Source organism: Hordeum vulgare, chromosome 1H (assembly GCF_904849725.1).
Source record: "Hordeum vulgare subsp. vulgare chromosome 1H, MorexV3_pseudomolecules_assembly, whole genome shotgun sequence".
Classification (NCBI taxonomy): domain Eukaryota; kingdom Viridiplantae; phylum Streptophyta; class Magnoliopsida; order Poales; family Poaceae; genus Hordeum; species Hordeum vulgare.
In genome coordinates this window covers 379896570-379903359 of record NC_058518.1, presented here as the reverse complement: position 1 = coordinate 379903359, position 6790 = coordinate 379896570, and the positions used below count along the sequence as shown (strand labels likewise).

The following is a 6790-nucleotide window of genomic DNA, read 5'->3' as shown; positions in this document are numbered from 1 at the left end:
ACCTTCTGAACAATGCCACGATTCTGGTCTTCTGCACATATGCTGAGTAATATTGTAACACAGTCGATAAATTATACAGAAATGTTGATATATAATTGTGTAGGCAGATTGTTCAATGGAATTACCAAATGTTTCTGCTTAAAATCGTTGTCGCATTCATTAAGTAACAGCAAACTCTGTTTTCAATTTCAAATTTCTCTTCTAAGTGGCTAATGTGAAATTTGCAACCAGATAGTGTGTTTGGACCAACTACGGCAACACAACAGGTATATGATGTTGCCGCTCAACATGTTGTCAGTGGTGCCATGCAAGGAATAACTTGTACTGATCATGTATTCTCTTATTCCTCTGCATTCTGTTTTGTAAAGAATTCTTAATGTTTTGTGGATAGGAACGAGAAAGCAGATGGAGCAACAGAACGGAAGAGAGGAGCGGTGTAGTTTGTATTTTTTGCTTTTGATAGCAGAGAGAGCGGTGGGGATGGAGATGAATGTTAAGTTTTTAGGTGGAGGTAAAGCTCCTCTGTCCTACTTCCTCCTATGCGGCTGTAGGAGATCGAGCGAGGAAATAATCAGTTGAGACTTGAGAATGATTGGCAGAATAAAAGGCAAGGAATTGTGGTGGTGGAACTCGGGTGGAGACTGAAGAAAAGAGAAACATGAGGATTTTTGTAGCACCTTTCACAGAAGCGGTTTGGGGAGGCACTGAACGATGGAGAAAATGCAATTTTTATGTGCAAAGATCCTGTTGAAAGTAACACCACGTTGCCGACATTTTACTAAGCTGGAACCCAGATGCCGGCACTTCGCCGAAACGCGGTCATGCTCCACCCGAGGTTGCAATTTTCAGTGCCTGAATTTTTTGTTGGCCAAACTATTAGAACAAAACCTGGAAGTATTAGCTTACCATGTGCTAGAAATTTCAAACCTGCCTCGGAATGTTTTAGTCCGTTCATGTGTTTATCTTGGAATTAATAGGTAATCACATACCAGAACTTTGGTAGTATATAGCTCAAACACAAAGCTGGGTTGTTAAGCTTATCATAAGAGAAACCTGACATGTAATGGTTCCATGAAACTGGTTTACATTCTTCATTGTTGTGCTTCTGTCACAATGGGTGTGTAGAATGGACAGATTTGCGAGATATACGTGTTTACATTAATACATCAAAGTTTCTTTGCGTACTGGTAGTTCTACTTCCGATGTTTCTGCGGTATATTTCTGCGGGATATTGTTCTGTTGGTAATGGATCTGAATGTGAGGGTGCTAAGAACTACTTGATGTGTTGTGTTGTTTCCTTCATTACATGAAGTAGATTGAATAACAGTAAAGACCGGTGATTTGATATCTCACTATATGTCTATATGTCTATTTCAATCTACTCTTTCTGTTTCTAAATATAAAACCTTTTAAAGATTTGCCTTATAAATTATATACGATGTCTATAGATATATTTTAAAATATACATTAATTAGTTCATAATGAAAAATATTCTCTTCCATTTGATAAGTGACGAATACATAATTTTGTTACTTGTTGCAACACATGGATTTTTTTCGTCCGGTGCAACGCACGGGCATTTGTACTAGTATCTCCCCTAATAATAAAGCGTGGAGCGCTTCTGTCGTCCGTCGTGGCATTTTTGCAAAAACGTCCCTGTCGTTTTGGGTAATTAACCCGCAGTCCCCAAGTCAGCCAGAAACGGTACGTAGCAGAGAAAGAGAAACCCAACTACACCTCCGTCACCACCGATCCCATCCCGCCGCCACCTCCTGCCACGTCCCGCGCGGGCCTTCTCGCCGGCGAGGCGAGGCTGTGGGGGCGTCCCTCCTCCTCCTTCTTCGACCTTCAATCACCTCATCCCCACCGGCGACCCCAAGGATAAGAACCCGAGTCGCGCCTCGCTCAAAATCCCGACGAATCTCGGGTCGCATCAAGGAATCCCCGAGAGTATTCATCGAGAATCCAACCAAGAAAACCCCCGCCCGGCCCCGGTCGGTGGTCTCCGGCCATGGACACGGACCCGCTACTCCCCACCACGGCGCCGCAGCCGCTCCACCCGCTGCCGGAGCACGCGCCGGTCTTCAACTTCGACGCCGTGCCGCCCCCCTCACTGGCCTCCTCCTACAAGGACCGCCTCATCTTCAGGCCCCACCACCCGCCGCCGCCCCCTCCCCCTCCCCCGCCGCCGGGGCACCACCACTACTGCCGCATCTCCGTCGGCCACGCGGACTCGTTCCGCGACTACAACCACCCGTCCTGCTCCTCCTCCCCACCCTCCGACGAGGAGGCCCCACCCCAGCCCACCATGCCCTCGCTCTTCAATTTCATCAGCGCCCGCACCAACCTCCTCCACTCCCGCATCGCGCCCCCATGGCGCCGCTCAGCGCGCCGTCCTCGCCGCCTCCGCCGAGGCCGACCACCACAACCCGCCACCGCCGCCGCGGAGGCCGGCCATCATGCTGCACGCCTTCCTCTTCTTGCTCCCCTACCTCGCCCTCGGCGGCACTTTCTAGGCTGCCTTCCCGGCCAACTTCACCTCCTCCGCCGGGCCCACCCACCCCATCGTCGACGCCCTCTACTTCAGCATCGTCACGCTCTCACAATCGGCTACGGGGACATCACCCCGGCCAGCCCTGCCGCCAAGCTCTTCGCCATATCCTTCGTCCTCATCGGCTTCGGCTTCGGAGACATCCTACTCTCCGGCATGGTGTCCTATGTGCTCGACCTCCAGGAGAACCTCCTCATCACCGCAATCAAGAACCCCCGCTCTACACGCAAGCACAGGCACAACTACATCTTTGACATCAAGAAGGGCCGAATGCGCGTCCGCATGAAGGTCGCCCCTCGCCCTTGGTGTGGTGGCCATCTGCGTCGGCGTTGGGGCCACCGTGCTCAGGAAGGTGGAGAGCATGGGATGGCTTGATGCCGTTTACCTTGCAGTGATGTCGGTGACCACGGTCGGGTATGGCGATCATGCCTTCAGGACACTACATGGACGCCTTTTTGCCTCTGCATGGCTTCTTGTATCCACGCTAGCCGTGGCACGGGCATTCCTCTACTTGGAGGAGATGAGGATTGACAAGAGGCACCGTGCAATGGCCAACTGGGTGCTGTCCAGAGACATGACCGTGTCAGAGTTTCTCGCTGCAGATATCGACAAAAATGGCTATGTCACGTAAGTTATCGCAGCACTAAACCTTATTTTCATGCCTGCATTGACCAATTCGTGTATCGAACTTTGTGTTGAATACCATTCACCAATTTGGCATGTACAATGATTTTGAAAGTACTATGTCCGTGCAGACTTAATTTGCACTCAAGCTATGATTATGCTATGTATCGATTAATAGTGCTAACCACTATTTGTTCAAGCATTGAATAGCTAAAACTAACTCAAATGTATATGCTCTTTCAAAGGAACTAATGTGACTAAATAATTTGATTGATGGCAAGGCATGCATTTCTTATGCACATTGGAATCAGATTCAGAATGTATGATGAATGGTTTCTTTTGTGCCCACGTTTAAAATATAGGAAGCAACTTCTCATTAGCCAATTTTGTTTGGGTGTGTTGTACCCAGGAAATCTTATGGTTCCATGCGTATTGTTTGATTCTGTATATCCAAAGTTTTTTTGGTGCTTACTTGAAAAAATGCTTTATTTACTTTGATTAATCCGTTGGTAGCAAAAAAAAACCGTTTCTTCGTGCATAAATGTATATTGTTCATTATTCGGATGAAATGAGTGAAACTGTCGTTTTGTATCGGTTTCCACGGAGGATCATTTCTGTGTGCATGATCCTTGACCTGGTAACCAATGTTTATATATTTAGTTTTTATAAAATCCATGACCTAGCATTGCTTAAAGTAGGAAGTGAGGTGCTGATGGTTACTAAGTATTATGCTATTATTTAACTATGATGCTCTGTTTCTTTTTTCAAGTAGGAAGTGATGAATCGAAGAGGGAGAAATGACACTTTATCTTCGACCATTCTTGACTCTGACCCATCCACGACCAGCGTCGTCACCATCCTCGCCTCCGGACATAGATTGGTATGCCCATTGTGATATGTGCAAAGAGATCCGATCAAGTGTACTTCTATTGTGTTTTGTTATAACTTTTAAACACGAACGGTATGACATAGATTGGTATGACCATTGTGATATGTGCAAAGAGATGTGATGTATCTTGATGTTTTTACTGAACCATTATTATTTTGGACGCATAACGACTATATGTTACTATCATTTCTTTTATATCACTGTTTGCATCACCAGGTGTTTACGCTAAAACAAGTGGGTTGCTGCAAGCAATTTGGAAGACAAGGCCTCTGGACGGAGCTATCTATCCATGTATCTATCTATAATATAGTTTACTACTATACCATATAAAATCAGTGTAAATAAGTTAATTCACTACCGCTATATCTTGGTGTGGTCATGCTATGATGTTAGCGGACATGAATGTTCAATGATATGTTGATTCAGGAAATTGGCATTTGGTTCAGCATGTAGTCACGGTCTATGCTCTTAGGAGATAAATGTTCTGTGATTTTTTTTCAACTATTATTGTATTGGCGTTAGGAAGATTACCTTCAATTTGAAAAGTACTGAGCATGGAGCTATGTTCTTATTTATAGCTCTAACTGCATGTACCATATGGATTAAAAAATAGCTATCATTTCTAATGAAATGATAAGATTTCTTGATCTTCAATAATGATGTGTACATAAATAGCATTGATCCCGATGCTACCTTATGATAATATTAGAGATATTTGTGCGTTTAGTCCTGGTACTTGCTGGCGCTGTTCAATTCAGTCCTCGTACTTGTGAAGTGCTTCAATACGGTCCCGGTACACGAAAATACGTCGTCAATACAGTCCCTATGATTGAAACCACAGTCCCGGCAATACATGACCCGCGGTACCGTGTACTTCCCCCGTATTCCACATCATCCTGGCCCCGCGCGTCTGAGGGGACCCACTGTCAGCTTGAGTGGAGGAGGTGGGGGTCGCTCTCCATCTTGTACACGACGACAAGGTAGAGTTGCGCGCACGCGGAGAGGTGGGAGGTGGGCACCCCGCGGGCGTTGCCCTCGCCGCAATCGGCGGGGCCTGGCGGCGCATGGAGCACGGCGACGACGCTGATGAGGCAGATGGAGCTGCACAGCAAGCGGATCTTGGAGTCCCGCGGGGACGGGGAGGCGTTGGCGAGGCACTCGATGCTCTCGATGGCCAGCTCGAGGTCGGCCAGCAGCATGGCGTGCTTCTCCGCAGCCGCCTCCCCCGCAGGCGCAAGGAAGGCCGCGCACTTCTCTCGGAGCACCCGGCGGAACTCCGCGTCCTTGGAGAACCGCCCCGTGTACCCGGACAACATCGACACCATCGTGCCCACCGCGTCGTTGGCACCGTCCCGCTCGAGAAGGTCGCGGAGGGAGGAGGAGGACGGCGGCGGCGGCATCGCGCTTCTTTCTCTTGGGGACGCCACCGTGGAGAGGTTCCTCAAGGAGATCGCCTACGAGAAGCCCATCCGGTTCACCCCGCAGCAGCTATCGGGCTTCATCAACAACTACTTTGCCCGGCTCGGCGTTGGCGGCTTCGGCGCCGTCTACAAGGGCATGCTGCCCAACGGCCTCACGGTCGCCCTGAAGCGTCTCCACCCGGGGCACGACGATAGGACCTCGCAGGAGCAGTTCATGGCAGAGGTGGGCACCATCGGACGGACGCACGACATCAACGTCGTCAGGATCTTCGGCTTCTGCTACGACGCCGACTTCGGCCTCGCGCGGCTGCTCAACCGGGCCGACACGCACAAGACCGTCTTAGGGATGCGCGGCACGCCCGAGTACGCCGCGCCGGAGATGTGGATGCAGGCCGGCGCCAGGGACAAGTGCGACGTCTACAGCTTCGGCATCCTCCTGTTCGAGATCCTCGGCCGGAGGAGGAACTTCGACGAGGCCGCGTTGGAGAGCCGGCAGTGGTTCCCGAAGTTGGCATGGACCAAGTACGAGAGCGGCAAGCTCATGGAAGCCATGGAGAGTTGCGACGGCGCGGCGAGCAAGACGAGAAGACGGCGCGGAGGATGTGCGAGGTGGCATTCTGGTGCCTGCAGTAGCAGCCAGAGGCGAGGCCGCCGATGGGCGTGGTGGTGAAGATGCTCGAAGGCGAGATGGACATTGCTCCACCGACCAACCCGTTCCAGCATCTCATGGCAATGCCAGCGGCGGCAAACTGGTGGACCACGACGACGAGCTCCGTGAACACGGCGTTGACTCCGGCAAATTGTGGGAGGAAGAGGAGAGGACTGAGACAGCAGAGACAGGGGCGAATGCAGACGGGTGGGTCCCCTCTGACGCGCGGGGCCAGAATGACATGGAATACGGGGAAAGTACGCGGTACGTGCGGGTCATGTATTGCCGGGACTGTGGTTTTAACCTTAGGGACTGTATTGACGACGTATTTTCGTGTACCGGAACCGTATTGAAGCACTTCGCAAGTACGAGGACTGAATTGGACAGCGCTAGAAAGTACGAGGACTAAACGTGCAATTATCTCGATAATATCATGGTGATGTTGAACTCCATAATGTCTTGCTTCTGCCACACGGGAATATTTCTCCTTCCTTTTATTTTGTTATATCTTGCTTGATGTCGGGACCCCGATCCTAAGCCAAAGGAATCCAGCCTGTAACACATCGCATCTCTTTGCGGTCTCACGCATGGTTATCCCCACGGCTGCAGCCTTACCTTAGCCGGGACCATTTGCGCCTTTTGACTCGAGTATGCAA

General features: G+C 49.9%; 2 pseudogenes; both read left to right on the top strand.

The window, feature by feature from the left end:
• The first annotated feature begins 2011 nt into the window (after nt 1-2011).
• On the top strand, nt 2012-3272 carry LOC123411576 (annotated as a pseudogene).
• Nucleotides 3273-5261: 1989 nt separating this feature from the next.
• Nucleotides 5262-6512, top strand: LOC123399392 (annotated as a pseudogene).
• Nucleotides 6513-6790: the final 278 nt, after the last annotated feature.